This window comes from Dromiciops gliroides, chromosome 4 (genome assembly GCF_019393635.1).
Source record: "Dromiciops gliroides isolate mDroGli1 chromosome 4, mDroGli1.pri, whole genome shotgun sequence".
In the NCBI taxonomy this organism is placed as follows: Eukaryota; Metazoa; Chordata; class Mammalia; order Microbiotheria; family Microbiotheriidae; genus Dromiciops; species Dromiciops gliroides.
In genome coordinates, this window is record NC_057864.1 from 293866687 (window position 1) to 293879776 (window position 13090).

General features: G+C 36.9%; 1 protein-coding gene across 1 annotated transcript in view; it reads left to right on the forward strand.

The window, feature by feature from the left end:
* KCNQ5 (potassium voltage-gated channel subfamily Q member 5) overlaps window positions 1-13090 on the forward strand; it is a 713228-nt gene that overhangs the window by 465426 nt on the left and 234712 nt on the right.

The window sequence follows — 13090 nt, forward strand, 5'->3', positions numbered from 1 at the left end:
ACTTTAAATAGAATTTCTCTTTCTATCTCTTGCTGCCGAGCTTTGTTGGTCATATATAGAAATGCTGATGATTTGTGTGGATTTATTTTATATCCTGCAACTCTACTAAAGTTGTTAATTGTTTTGAGTAGTTTTTTAGTTGATACTCTAGGATTCTCTCAGTATAGCATCATATCATCTCCAAAGAGTGAAAGTTTTGTTTCCTCCTTGCCTATTCTGATTCCTTTAATTTCTTTTATATCTCATTTCTAAAGCTAACATTCCTAGTACTATATTAAACAATATAGGTTATATTAAACAATAGAGGTTATAATGGACATCCCTGTTTCACCCCTGATCTTACTGGAAATGTTTCTAACTTATCTCCATTACATATAATGTATGCTGATGGTTTTAGGTGGAGACTCCCTAACATTTTAGGGAAAGCTCCATTTATTCCTATGTTCTCTACTGTTTTTATTAATAAGAATGAGTGCTGTATTTTGTCAAAAGCTTTTTCCCCAAATACATTTTAGTATAAATTATCTTGTGTCATAGATATTGAACTGGAAGGGACCTTTGAAGTTATCTAGTACAACTACCTGATTTTACAGAGGAGATTAAGGCTGAGGGGATAAAGTGACTTTCCCAAATTCACATAAGGACTAAGTAGTATAATTGTGATTTGAACCCAGACCTTTTACTCCAAATCTAGCACACTGTCAACTCTAACACTTAAATCAATCAACAAGTTTTATTAAATGTCTACAAGCTGCTGGGTACTGGGATAGATGCTATAGATGTAAATATACAAGATGAAATAGTGCCTACCTATAAGGTATTTACATTCTCTTTTTTATTTAATTCTACTTATTTTTTTTAAATATTTATTTATTTATTTATTTATTTTGCAGGGCAGTGGGGGTTAAGTGACTTCTACTTATTTTTTGGTTACATTTTAAGTTCCAAACTGTCTCTCCTCTCTTCCCCTCCCCCAACTAGGGAAGGTCACCATTTAGCATATGTATGTATATGCATACATAAATACGTACGTGTATATACATATATACATATACATGCGTGTGTGTGTATACATATACATACACATATACATATACATATATACATATACATATACATATATATATATATATATAAACACCAAACTCCTATTTATCATTTCTTTCTCTGGAGTTGGATAGCATCTTCCTTCACAGGTCTTTTGTAAGTGATTTGAATATTTATAATACTCAGAATAGTTTAGTCATTCACAGTTATTTTTCCAATAATATTGCTGTTATTGTATTCAACATGCTCTTGGTTCTGCTCATTTCATTCTTCATTATTTCATGCAAGTCATTCCATGTTTTTTTAATTCAACCTGCTCATCATTTCTACACCACAGTAGTATTCCATCACAATCATACACCAAAACTTGTTCAGCCATTTCCTAATTGATGGGCATCCCCTCAATTTCCAAAGGTCTTTACATTCTAACAGATTTGTGTTTTCTGAAACAACCCAAATAACCTATTATAAGAACTATATCAAATGAAATTTTTTTTTAGTGAGGCAATTGGGGTTAAGTGACTTGCCCAGGGTCACACAGCTAGTTAAGTATTAAGTGTCTGAGACTGGATTTGAACTCAGGTATCCTGACTCCAGGGCCAGTGCTCTATCCACTGCGCCATCTAGCTGCCCCTCAAATGAAAATTTTTAATCTGTTCTTTTCCACTTATTGTGACCCGTCTAATATAGTTCTCAGAGTAGTTGGGGCCTGCAAGTGGCAATTCTTTTCTTAAAGGACTACCTAAATGAGCCACAAATGAACTTTTCAGTTAATTCCAATTTAGCTATACATCTGTGAAGTAGTGTACTGATGCATCTCCCAAAATAAAGACAAGTTTCATGGATTAAATAGCATTTCATTTGAACAAAATGAGTTTCACTTCTTTGGATATTTGGGAAAAGTAGAGAGTGGAAGAAGGAGTTAATAATGTTATCTGCAGCACAGTGCAGTGGGAAAAGTACTGAATTTGGAGCTCAAGGATCTCAGTTCCAATCCTGAGTTTGCCACTTATTTAACCTTATAGAAGTTATTTTACCACTGTAGCCTTCAGCTGTCACATCTAGAAAATGAAGGGGTTATATTTGATAACTGCTAAAGTACCTCCTACCTCTAAAATTATGATCCCATGAGCACTCTCTAGGGTTATTTGACATTAGCAATGCACCTAATTAGTCATTCTGATGTATCTTGAAGAAATCAGCCATTCTGGTGGCCAGGAAATTGTTGTTCATCAAATGTAAAGGCCTATTCAGAAGCAGAATGTAAAGGCACCCTGTAACCTGAGACCAAAGGGGCTCATTTAAAATGTCAGCCATTGATAATGGCAATTATGAAGTCAGGTGCTGATTGTAATCATGATTTTTTTAAAAGCTATTGAGGAGGGAATAGTTGACCAGCAGCAGTTTGGTAATTTGGAGTAAGTTTGAATATGGCAATTTGAGAAGTAGTCCTAAGTCCCTTGATGTTAAGAGCACTCTGATTTATCACAAGATGAGTACCTCTGTATAAGTGGGAGCGCTGCTTTGAACAATGGTGGGCAGACAGTGCTTGGGATGTGGTGTTCTCAGAAAGCTGTTGCTAAGTGCTTTCCTATGAGAGAGGAGATTTGTTAGTCATCTTCCTTTTATGCAAACTATGATGAATTATCAAGTATCTCAGGGCACTCTACTCTTTGAAGAGAATAGCATTGTTAATATCAACCTAGAAATGCGCCCAATGTGTTAGATGGCTAATTATGATTTAATCAGTGATGAAAACTAAAAACAGTTTCCATAAGAACATAGTGTTTTAATTAGACAGCAAAAACTCAAATGTGTCCATGGTTTACCCATTTTTTCCCTTTAACTGGAAATTAATGAACAAAAATGTATGCATATGTATTTTTTCACCAGTTAATATTTGCATGTCACTTATACTAATTGTATAATTGCTGTAGACTAGTGGGGAAAGAAATAGGAAATTCTAGCATGCATAATGATTTGAAGAGTATGTTATTCATAATTTAAAATAGGATATTTAGCCAGTTTATCTGATTTCAAATTGAGTCTCTCTCCTAGGGATCATAAACAATCAGAACTTGAAAAGCAAAAATTTCACTTTTGTTTCTATTACAAGTAGAGAATTAAATGGGGAGGTGAGGGAGGGGGAATGAAACACATAATCATGGTTTTAATTTTTTTGGAAATAGATTTCTACCCTAGGCAGTATGAGGTAGTAGACAAAATGCTGGATTTGGGATCTCAGCTCTGCTAATTACCTCCTTTTTTCATCTCTTTAGACTACCCCAAAATAAACTCCCTGAAAAGAGAAACTCTCATTTTTTTCTCTTTATATCTTCAGGACCTAGCACAGTGCCTGACACATAGTAGGTACTTAAACACTTGTTAATTTATTGACTTCAGTTTTCTCATTGGGAGAATTACCATGAATGATCTCTAAAGTACACCCATTTCCAAATTCTGTGTTTCTAAATAAACTACATTTTTGTTGTGTTGAAATATATCCCATGATTTACCTAATTTCTTCCTGATGAGCCATGTTTTTACGTAAGTTAATCATGCATAAATCTGTAGATTGGGTCACATTGTAGTTGAAATCATGACCATCAGACACATCTACTTCCACCAATAGGGATAACTACAAGCTGTGCAATTTATAGTCTAAGAGAGTCATTTGGAATAATTGAGAGATTAAGTGACTTCGTCAACTTATATTAGCTATTTACCACTTCTCTGGACCCACTTCGTCCTCACCTGTTGCCCAATCACTTTCAGTAGTCTGAGTCTACCAGACTTTGCCAAATACCATAAATGTCTCAACTTATCATCCTATCCTGCCCACCCTGAGAAAAACTCATTCTTCCTCCTATTCTGCACAATCCTATTGCTTTTCTATTAAACCATTCCAGCCTATCAGTCAAATGGACACAAATTAGACAAAAAACACACCTCATTCAATGACCATTTTCCATGTTCCAATCCTAGATTTGATGGATCTGTTTGCTTGCCTGACTTCTAAATTATATGAAACCAAAGAGGTGGCATTTCATTCCTTACATAATAGTCTCATATTCTTGATGGGTTGGTGAAAGTAACTTCCTCAATGTATCATCACATGATCTTGCCTCATTAGGTACAGAAATGTAGGACAATTGTGGAGTTTTGATAATGTTAGTCTAAAAAAAATTAGAAATCATAGAAAATAATCATTTTACAGCAATCTTAAAATTATGGTCAAATGTTTTCTAATTATGTGAGCTTTTTGTGCAAACATTCTAATCCAGCTAAATGGATTACATTGGCACACATTAAACATGAGACATATGCTCTTTCTAACTGCTTTCTATTTCCGGTGACTAATAAAACAGTTCTTGATGGGACTGATGACAGTTTTCATGGTTTTATCAACTGTTCCATCAAAGGTCTGCATCTGTTGAGTAGAACATTGGGCTGAGAGAGGTCCAAAACTGACAGAGTTGATTATTGTGGCTTACATCCAATGACTCAAAACTGTGAGCACAACATGATGTGAAGTTGTGTATGGGAACTCCAAGGACAATGTACAACTTAAGCTCCTTCCCTGCAGCTTATAGCCTCGAGCCATATGCATTTCCTGGAATCTGTTTCTCTCTTACTTAAAATTGACCTTCCAAAGTACAATTGTCATCACCCAATGCAGACTCTTCTGTCTGAGCTTTCTCTCCAGATATGGTAATGTTTTAATTGTGATGTTTATTATAAGTTTTGCTTACAATTATTTTACTAAGAAATTATTTACTTGGAGTAAATAGTAAAGGCCCAGTTTATCTGGGTATGCTAATACTGGACTCTCCAAAAACTGGGTCACAAGAATTCCAAATAAAAATTGACAGGGATTGCTGCAAGGAAACAAGATCTGGGTAACCTAGTGAATGAAGCAAAGCATCATTTCTGATACTGCTATGTCCAGTCATAATCTGCTTCCCTTGATATGAATGCATGCTTATAAAGACCACTGTCAATCCTTCAAATTCAATTACTATGGGGAACCTTATGTTTCTAGAAGAATCTTATTTCAAGATCTTGTAACCTTTCTCCTGAAAGTCAGAGTCATCTGGAGTTCAGTTGATCCCTACTTGGCACCATTTGCTTCCAATTACATTCATTTTAAGATATTCATTTTAGACCCTTAAAAATTTTTATTATAGGTTGCTTATCAAATTAAGAAACATTTCTATCTAAGAAAGGTATTATGAAAACTCTAGTATACTGGCCTGCCCAGGTCACTCTCTTCCTTTCTTAAGTTTAGCACCTAACTCACCATATTCCCCTGCCCAATATTCCTTCAACCTCCCTAACTTCCTATTTTTTCAACCCTCTTAGGTTCCATGAACTACTTCTTTAGTCAACTATAGTCATACATGGGGATGGTCACACATTCAAACTTGTCATTACCAATATGGTCCATGTCCCTAATTAAAAACATTGACATTTCCCTATCTGACTATAATCTCCTATCACTCTGCATCTCCCTATGTTTCAACCCTACTATACCTATTCTTTGCCTTCATTGATACCTCCATTCCCTCTACCCTGAGTAATTCCTTAAGTAATTCCTGCTCTGATTTCACTTTCCTTTCTCTCCATCTTCAACCCAATATTTAGCCATTCCAACATTACACTAACCTCTGTTCTTGAGTCTCTTACACCTTAATTGTACTGTCATTCTTTTTTTTGCCAAACTTCAGCCCTGGATTACCCCTACCATCCACCTCCTCCAGTCTTGCTCATGAGCTAATAAACAAAGGTAAAAAAAATCCCACAGTTGTACTCACTGGATATATTAGAAAATTATGTTATCTAGCTGGGTCCTCACTGTTGCTAAACTAACTTATTTTCTGTAAACATAAATTTGATTATGAGGACCCCCCCCCAACAGAGAGAGAGAGAAAAAACAAGAACTCTCTTATTGCTTCTTTAGTAAGATAAAAACTCCTTTGTTTAGCTTTTAAAAGCCTACACAGGGGCAGCTAGATGGTACAGTGGATAGAGCACCGGCCCTGGAGTCAGGAGTACCTGAGTTCAAATGCAGCCTCAGACACTTAACACTTATTGGCTGTGTGATCCTGGGCAAGTCACTTAACCCCAATTGCCTCACAAAAAAAAAAAGCCTACACAATCTGACTCCTAACCTATCTTCCATACTCACTGTATATTACTTCTCCTTCTCCTATACTCTGATGTACATCAGGATGCTAGGTAGCACCATGGATAGACCTCTAACCCTGAAGTTAGGAGGACCTGAGTTCAAATCTCACCTCAGACAATTACTAGCTGTGTGATCCTGAGCAAGTCACTTAACCCTGATTTCCCTAAACATCTGGACCATATCCATTGTCCTGATATAGATAGATAGATAGATAGATAGATAGATAGATAGATAGATAGATAGATAGATAGATAGATAGATAGATAGATAGATATCTTACCACTGGACCCAGATGGCTCTGAAAGAAAGAGTGAGGATGGTGACCTTGCACAGTCCTCCCTTACAAATCCAATTCACTGCAAGTTATGACATCGCCCAAATGTCATATCCTCTTTGAGAATGAAGGACAAACAACAACACTCTGTGATCCATCCAACTTACCTTCTCTCTATTTCTCACCCATGATAGTCCATCTTCTATCTCCATACCTTTGATATGGCTAACCCTTGTGCCTAGAATTCTCTCTTTCTTATCTTCCATGATAAGGTGCAGGTAGAGTCCTTTTAACATTCAGTTCCAACAACATCTTCTGCAGAAAACTTTTCCTGATCCCCCCAATTGCTTGTGCCATACCTCCCAAACTATCTTGTATTTAATGGCTTCATTGATATTTATATTTATTACATTTATGTTCGTGTTGTACATATTTATATATGCACTTTTCAATTAGACTATAAGCTCTTTGTGGATAGATATTTAATTCTTTCTCATTGTATCCCTCATGGCTGGCACATAGTAGGGGCTTAATAAATTTTTATTCATGGATCAATTGATAGGTAGAAGAGGAAATAATCATTAGTAGAGAAGCATTAGCCACATTCTCTCATCCTATTACTCGTGGATGATCATAGGGTTTTTATACAGTCAAATATATAGTGCCAGAAGGGACCATATGAACAAAGAGACCCAACTCCCTCATTTTATAGATAAAAAATGAGAGCCAAAGACGTTAAATAAGCTGTTCAAGGATACTCATATAGTGAGTGGCAGAGCCAGGATTCAAACACAGAACCTTTGATGCAAGATCCTGAGTACCATGCAGCCTCCTTTTGTTTTGGATTGCTTTTCATCCTTCTACCATCATGCAAGATTGAACTGCACTTTCCTCATCTGTAAAATGAAATAATTGACTCAGATGGGCTTTCCAGCACAAAATTTCTATGGTTCTATAACCTATGATCTATCTGGGAATAGTAATCTCATTTTGCCTAACAATTCTGTCTTTAAGGATAGAAGGAAATGAGAGTTAGTCATGATGTTTCCAAGGCTATACAGTGACAAAACTGCACATGAACAGGAGTGACCCTAAAGTTAGTTATTCAGATTACACTACAGTGTGGACAGACTGGGACTGATTGACTTAACTGAACTTAAAAACTAGAAAGAGAATAAATTCTTGGTTCTATATAGACCTGGATCAAGTCAAATGTGATAGCTAGACCACAATTTCTTTAGATAAATTTGCTTGCCACAATGGATAAAGCACAAGCCCTGGAGTCAGAAGGAGCTGAGTTCAAATCCAGCTTCAGACACTTGATACTTGCTAGCTGTGTGACCCTGGGCAAGTCACTTAACCCTCATTGCCCCGTCCCCCAAAAAAATTGATCAGTGAGAGGCAACTCATAGATCTCCAAAGATTCCATGGTCCAGCCAAACTGTATTCTTGATATTTCTTATATGTGATATCCCATCTCTCATTCATGTGCCTTTGCACATTCCTGGAACACACTGTCACCTTGTATCCACTGCTTAGAATCCCTAGTTTTCTTCAAATTTCAACTCAGATATCTTCTACATGAAGCATTTCCTGATACCTCCAACTGTTATCACCTCTCAACCAAAATTAATTTTTATCTACTTTGAATATACTTAATATGTATGTGTTGTCTCTTCCAATAAATTTAGATATTCTTTGGTGGAGGGAGTTTTCTGACTGAGAATTCTCCATATTAGTGAAATCACAGGTCCAGTTAATACATGCACACACACACACACACACACACCCATCATATCTATCCATCTAGATATAGATACCTATACCTATGCCTGTGATTTCATCAGTAAAGAAAAATTCCTGGTTTAGAGACTCCTTCCACTGATTTATATATAATATAATCTTATAGAGCTACTCAAGATGAGGGTTAAGTGGTTTGCTCATGTTTATGTATGTCACTAACATGCCAGAAGCAAATGTTGAACCCTGACATCAAGGCCTACCCATTATACAACATTACATTGGTCAGCCAATGAAAAACAACTTCTCAAGCATTTACTATACACCACTCACTGCACAAGGACAAAAAAATGAAATAGTTCCTGCCCTCAAAGAGCTGCCATTCTATTGTTGCTGGAAGGGCCAAGAGGCAGATACCACCTTCCACCTAAATCTTTTTCTGACCTCCCCCCAGTTTTTAGCATTCTTTCCCTCTTTTTTTTTACGGGGCAATGGGGGTTAAGTGACTTGCCCAGGGTCACACAGCTAGTAAGTGTCAAGTGTCTGAGGCCGGATTTGAAATCAGGTACTCCTGAATCCAGGGCTGGTGCTTTATCCACTGCACCACCTAGCCACCCCCCATTCTTTCCCTCTTAAATTATTTTATATATATTATATATTTACTTATCTGTGTGCATGTATTTCCTCCAATGATGCAGAAAACACCTCTAATGAGGGTTATATTTTTTATATGTTGGAACAAAGAATTTACTTGGGTCTGTGTGTTTCATATATACCACTCCAGGACAAGAAAATCCCATATTTGACTATACCCCCAGAGATAATACAGGTAAGAATACAAACTAATATCAATATAACCTCTTTATTAATCAGTATTCATTCTTTTAAATTTGCTAAATCACTCAGATTGTCTTATCAATGTGTCCAACTTCCTCCCAAACCTCCACCCCTATGAAAAAAGCAGCTGAATTTGAACCAAAACTGCCTTTTTGTTATAATTTACCATCATAGAATCACAGATCTGGAGATATAAGAGACCTCAGAGGTCATCCCATCCAACCCTTTTATTTTACAGAGAAGGAAACTGAGGCCCAGAAAAGTTAAGTTATTGCCCAAGGTTATATAGGTAACAAGTATTTGAACCTCAGTCCTCTGATTCCTGAGCCATTTTATATCATGCTGCTTCTACAACTCTTAGGTTGACAAAAGATACAACTTTTGCCACAAACATTTTCAGGAATAAATTTTGCTAGAATAGAGTATTTTTGTGTATAGGATTATACAGATCAGATGCAAGGGGGGGGAAAAGATTATACTTATTTACCTAAAACCTCTAGCATTGAACACAATATGACAGCATCTCAGAGAATATAAATAATAGACCATTCAAGTAGAGCTATGTTGTGGTTTTAACAGAACTGACAGAAATAACAAAAAAAAATGACAGAAAAGATGTGACAGTATGACATAAGAAGCATAAGTGAGAGTGTGCTAACTCTAATATCATAACCTTGCAATTTAATAAGAAAAGCTTTTATATCTGCTCAAGAAACAAGGGAAACTATGCAATTATTTTCTCACTTGACTCTCATCAAGAAAAATGCAAATAAAATTTTAAATGATTCATGAAGACTTTTTAAATCATCAATCTACTGGTGACTGTAAGGAATAAAAAAAACTCAAGTAGTTAGCCACCTACACTGAATCTTAACTAGAGGATAATAATATAGTAAGTTGCTATGTTAAAGTATTTGAAATGTTACTGGAAGTAGTTGTACAAGTCAGAGATATTGAAATCATGCCTGAAAAAAAGAATCTCCCTAAGTGCATGCCTTTACAAAGATTTTAAGAAGGATATTACTGATACCTTTAAGTGTGGACAGCCATATGTGATCCTAGCTCCATGCTACACTACATTTCATCAGAATGTTTGTTTCAAGTGTTAGAAAAATAGTCAATAGAGAGCTTCCCAATAGATTGCTAGTGGAAGGAAAGAAAAGGAGAGAAGAAGAGAAGAAGGAGGAAAGGAGGGAGAAAGGGAGGAAGAAAAGGAAGGAAGGGAGGAAGGAAGGAAGGAAGGAAGGAAGGAAGGAAGGAAGGAAGGAAGGAAGGAAGGAAGGAAGGAAGGAAGGAAGGAAGGAAGGAAGGAAGGAAGTGAGGGAGGGAAGAAGGAAGGGAGGAAGGGAGGAAGGGAGGAAAAGAGGAAGGGAGGAAGGGAGGAAGGGAGGTGAGAAAAGAGGGAAAGGAGAAAAAGAGAAAGGAGAAAGGAGAAAGGAGGGAAAGAGATAGAAGGAAAGGACAGTGGGAAAGGATGAAGGATTTATTACACACCTACTATGTTCCAGGCACTGTGTTATTTTCTTTACAATTTGATCCTCACAACAACCCTTGGAGATAAGTATTGTTATTATTAATATTTTACAGCTGAAGAAAATTGAGGCAGACAGAGTTTAGTGTGACTTACTCAGGGTCACATGGCTAGTAAATGTCTGAGCTGAATTTGCACTCAGGTCTTTCTGACTCCAGGTCATGCTCACTATCTGCGTATCACCTAGCTGCCAAATTCATTTATCTGATAATGTTGTATCCCTCCAGTAGAAGGTAAATTCCTTGAGGGCAGAGATTGATTTGGGGTGGGGGCGGAGGGCAACAATTGCCAAAAGTAGATTATTAATAAATGTTTGTTCAATTGAATTGAATGTCTTAGAAACAACAAGATGGAGATATTTGCTTGACATGAAGCCACAGTTTAAAGGAGGGAAAAATAAGATGAATCACCTGTTAGAAAACACAGCAGCTTCTGGAAAGTTAGATGTTCCCAAATCCTAAATGTCAGCCAGGCAAACAATTTTGCAGCCTGGATTAAATAAAGCTGCCGATGACCTGGCCTCCCCCATATCTGTAAATCAAAATAAAACCACCAAAACAATTTTGGAAAATTAGAAATTTATAACTGAATTGTGTATGTATGTGGGTATATCTGTGTCTATATTTGACATCACTGTATTAAACCATTATTGCCGCTATACCTTTGACATAACTGAAAAGTAACTTAGGATGATAGCTGTATATTTCTGAGAGGATCTTAATATGATTTTTTTAAATTGCACAGCTTTGAAAAAAGAAGGGAGAACTCTAAATAGGTCCATGACATTAGGGGAAAAGACATGAGAAAGAAAGAAGGAAGAGCCCAGGGTTATGACAAGAGACTTTGGGGCCAGGAAAATCACCTTGTATGCTCCATCCTGTGTCCACCTTTGCCCCCACCAAATATTTTTATACCTATTACATACTTCTAGGTTAAAATGAACATCAAGTTTGTCCTTGAAGAGGAAAAAAGATATGAATTATAGTATGCAAAGGGAGAGGACCAATAGCCTAACCTCTTTTCCTTGCTTTGAGAAGAGGATAACTAATACCAGACTGTATGTATATGTAGCTTCCATTCTGGGTCCACTCTCCCACCTCTCTCTTCTACTGGTAGGTTGGCTCCCCAGAGAATATCTGACCACTTTTCCCCTGAGAGTTCTAGAGGTAACCCTTAGGGGATAGGGCTTCTTGTACCATCCATCAAAGCCTCCACCATTATGATTCCTATTGATATTTGCCAGTGGTTTCTGTCTTTCTTTTTCTTTTTCTTTCTTCCTTTCTTTCTTTCTTTCTTTCTTTCTTTCTTTCTTTCTTTCTTTCTTCCTTCCTTCCTTCCTTTCTTTCTTTCTTTCTTTTTTTTTGGTGGGGCAATGAGGGTTAAGTGACTTGCCATGGGTCACACAGCTTGTAAGTGTCAAGTGTCTGAGGCTGGATTTGAACTCAGCTCCTCCTGAATTCAGGACTGGTGCTTTATCTACTGCACCACCCAGCTGCCCCCTAGTCAGTAGTTTCAAATAGCTTTTAGAAAAGAATATTTACTATGGTGATGTAGTAAGAATTGTTGGTTCAAATGATTCTATGCAATAGTGTAGGGCACCCTTTCACATAAGTACATGCAGACTCCATTGGAATAGTGGGCCTAAATGTGTTAATATTATTAATATTAAGTGAGGCATAAAATCAAAGGTGTTCACAGTTTTCATAGAAGAGATCCAATGAAAAGTTCAAGTTGAAGAGGGATTCTCTCTAAATGATGAGATCCTCCATATGCTCTTGATTGTATATTGAATGTTGCCAGTTGCATCAAGCCTTGGGCAACTATAAAATTTCCTGGTTGAGATCTTTAATTCAAAGGAATCTACCTAGCCATTCACACAAGACAAGAAAAAACTGGATCAAGATGAATGCGCTGAAGAGTTCATCCTCCAAGGAATCCATTGTGGATAGGCATAGAAAGTGGATAGTGAGTTGGACACATACATAATTAAACAGGAAGAGGAGAGTGGCCTGAATTGCCTTGGAGAAATTACAGAGGGTATTTTTAATGACCCCAAACTTCTTTCTGAATGAAATGTCTACAATTTTAATGCCAATGTTCTATTAGTTTTGTTTTATGGCTGCTAGTCATGGAGCACTGTAGGATCTAAAGAATTGAAAAGGAGTATCATGCAGATGGCAATGGAGAGTGGAATTGTGGGTGTGAGCAGGCTGTACATTACAAATTTTTTTTAAATTATGAAGAGGGGGGCCGCTAGGTGGCACAGTAGAAAAAGGCACTGGCTCTGGATTCAGGAGGACCTGAGTTCAAATCCAGACTCAGACACTTGACACTTACTAGCTGTGTGACCTTGGGCAAGTCACTTAACCCTCATTGCCCCCCCCCAAAAAAGAATTATGAAGAACCAGAATAAAAGAGGTCAGAAAGATATATATAATGGGAAAAGAAAATGGGTTGGTCACATAACAAGAAT